Source organism: Schistocerca cancellata, chromosome 3 (assembly GCF_023864275.1).
Source record: "Schistocerca cancellata isolate TAMUIC-IGC-003103 chromosome 3, iqSchCanc2.1, whole genome shotgun sequence".
In the NCBI taxonomy this organism is placed as follows: domain Eukaryota; kingdom Metazoa; phylum Arthropoda; class Insecta; order Orthoptera; family Acrididae; genus Schistocerca; species Schistocerca cancellata.
The window spans coordinates 924,566,412-924,569,895 of record NC_064628.1 but is presented as its reverse complement, the minus strand read 5'-3'; positions in this window follow the sequence as shown (position 1 = coordinate 924,569,895).

The following is a 3,484-nucleotide window of genomic DNA, read 5'->3' as shown; positions in this document are numbered from 1 at the left end:
ACTTTATTGACACATTCCTGGGGTGAGATACATCACATGATCACACTGACAGAACCACAGGCACATAGACACAGACAACAGAGCATGCACAATGTCGGCACTAGTACAGTGTATATCCACCTTTCGCAGCAATGCAGGCTGCTATTCTCCCATGGAGACGATCGTAGAGATGCTGGATGTAGTCCTGTGGAACGGCTTGCCATGCCATTTCCACCTGGCGCCTCAGTTGGACCAGCGTTCGTGCTGGACGTGCAGACCGCGTGAGACGACGCTTCATCCAGTCCCAAACATGCTCACTGGGGGACAGATCCGGAGATCTTGCTGGCCAGGGTAGTTGACTTACACCTTCTAGAGCACGTTGGGTGGCACGGGATACATGCGAACGTGCATTGTCCTGTTGGAACAGCAAGTTCCCTTGCCGGTCTAGGAATGGTAGAACGATGGGTTCGATGACGGTTTGGATGTACCGTGCACTATTCAGTGTCCCCTCGACGATCACCAGTGGTGTACGGCCAGTGTAGGAGATCGCTCCCCACACCATGATGCCGGGTGTTGGCCCTGTGTGCCTCGGTCGTATGCAGTCCTGATTGTGGCGCTCACCTGCACGGCGCCAAACACGCATACGACCATCATTGGCACCAAGGCAGAAGCGACTCTCATCGCTGAAGACGACACGTCTCCATTCGTCCCTCCATTCACGCCTGTCGCGACACCACTGGAGGCGGGCTGCACGATGTTGTGGCGTGAGTGGAAGACGGCCTAACGGTGTGCGGGACCGTAGCCCAGCTTCATGGAGACGGTTGCGAATGGTCCTCGCCGATACCCCAGGAGCAACAGTGTCCCTAATTTGCTGGGAAGTGGCGGTGCGGTCCCCTACGGCACTGCGTAGGATCCTACGGTCTTGGTGTGCATCCGTGCGTCGCTGCGGTCCGGTCCCAGGTCGACGGGCACGTGCACCTTCCGCCGACCACTGGCGACAACATCGATGTACTGTGGAGACCTCACGCCCCACGTGTTGAGCAATTCGGCGGTACGTCCACCCGGCCTCCCACATGCCCACTATATAGGTAGATAGTGTCGGAAGTTCAATGCGGCTTTTCGCGGATGATGCTGTAGTATACAGAGAAGTTGCAGCATTAGAAAATTGTAGCGAAATGCAGGAAGATCTGCAGCGGATAGGCACTTGGTGCAGGGAGTGGCAACTGACCCTTAACATAGACAAATGTAATGTATTGCGAATACATAGAAAGAAGGATCCTTTATTGTATGATTATATGATAGCGGAACAAACACTGGTAGCAGTTACTTCTGTAAAATATCTGGGAGTATGCGTGCGGAACGATTTGAAGTGGAATGATCATATAAAATTAATTGTTGGTAAGGCGGGTACCAGGTTGAGATTCATTGGGACAGTCCTTAGAAAATGTAGTCCATTAACAATGGAGGTGGCTTACAAAACACTCGTTCGACCTATACTTGAGTATTGCTCATCAGTGTGGGATCCGTACCAGATCGGGTTGACGGAGGAGATAGAGAAGATCCAAAGAAGAGCGGCGCGTTTCGTCACAGGGTTATTTGGTAACCGTGATAGCGTTACGGAGATGTTTAACAAACTCAAGTGGCAGACTCTGCAAGAGAGGCGCTCTGCATCGCGGTGTAGCTTGCTCGCCAGGTTTCGAGAGGGTGCGTTTCTGGATGAGGTATCGAATATATTGCTTCCCCCTACTTATACCTCCCGAGGAGATCACGAATGTAAAATTAGAGAGATTAGAGCGCGCACAGAGGCTTTCAGACAGTCGTTCTTCCCGCGAACCATACGCGACTGGAACAGGAAAGGGAGATAATGACAGTGGCACGTAAAGTGCCCTCCGCCACACACCGTTGGGTGGCTTGCGGAGTATAAATGTAGATGTAGATGTAGATGTACGCCCTCGCTCAAAGTCCGTCAACTGCACATACGGTTCACGTCCACGCTGTCGCGGCATGCTACCAGTGTTAAAGACTGCGATGGAGCTCCGTATGCCACGGCAAACTGGCTGACACTGACGGCGGCGGTGCACAAATGCTGCGCAGCTAGCGCCATTTGACGGCCAACACCGCGGTTCCTGGTGTGTCCGCTGTGCCGTGCGTGTGATCATTGCTTGTACAGCCCTCTCGTAGTGTCCGGAGCAAGTATGGTGTGTCTGACACACCGGTGTCAATGTGTTCTTTTTTCCATTTCCAGGAGTGTATATCGATTTCTCAAATAATTTTGCCCGCCCCTCGTCCGGCCAGCCAGCGGAGTGCAGAGAGCATACGGCGCGCGTCCGGCGCCCCGCGTTGCGAAACGGACCCGGCAGGCGGTGACGGCCAGCTCGGCTCACGGAAGGGCGGCAGATTTATGGCCGCTGCGTTTGTGACCGTGGGAAGGCTGCCCGCCAAGGTGAAGTAAGAGGCCGCCGCGCCGGTGCGTGATGGCGCCTCACGGAGCTGCCTCTTGTTTACGCACTGATAAAGCAGAGTTACAACACCGGCAGAGGCCTCTCCGCTGTACGGCATTGACGCCGGAAGTAACCGGTTGGAATAATACCCGTTGTGAAAGTACTCCTGACCTGCGGACTTTGTCCGGCAAAAGAAGCATAAGTGTTGGCGATGCACAGCGGCCGATAGCATGCAAATGTTTAATCTAACAAGATGCGTTTCCAAAGCTCTTACTGAGAGATGCTTAAGGCAGGGATGTAGCCTTTCTCTCCTCCTTTTTATACAGCATATCCAAGACGCAATGATGGAGCTAAAAGAAAATTGAGTAGTGGGATTAAAATTGAAGGCGAAAGGACATCAGCGATAAGATTCGCTGCTGATGTTGCTAACCTCTGTGAAAGTGAGAAAGAACTGCCTATCTTGTTGAACCCAGTCAACGCACTACCGTGCACAGCATATGCACTTAGAGGCGCTCTCTTTCTTAGTATTCATTCCGTAGTGCGGGGATCCGCTGTTTCTCATGATTTGGGAAATTTAATTTATTTTAACTTTGGGACCGAATTCTCTCGCTCTCGTTACAGTTGTCATTTAAGTACGGAACGGAAATCGTGCACACCATCTGTGTCCATCAGGGACAGGAGTTCTCCAGCAAAGTGTGACAGGACCGCTCCTCTTATCTGTATAGTACATAAACGACTTCACGCACAGTGTGAGCTGCAATCTGTGGCCGTTTGCTGAAGATGGTCTGGCGTACAGGAACGTATCGGAGTGACTCTAGGACCACACGAGATGACTTGTAGAAAATTTCTAATTGGTGTAATGCATGGGTGCTTGCTCTAAATGTCAAAAAACGTAAGTTAATGCAGATGAGTAGGAAAAACAAACCCTTAATGCTCTAATGCAGCATCACCATTGTTCTGCTTCGCACAGTTACGTACAATCATGCTTATAAATTAAGGATAATTGTAGAATGTGGTGCCACACAACGTGGCACTACACAAAACTGGCGCTAATGCCATAGGCA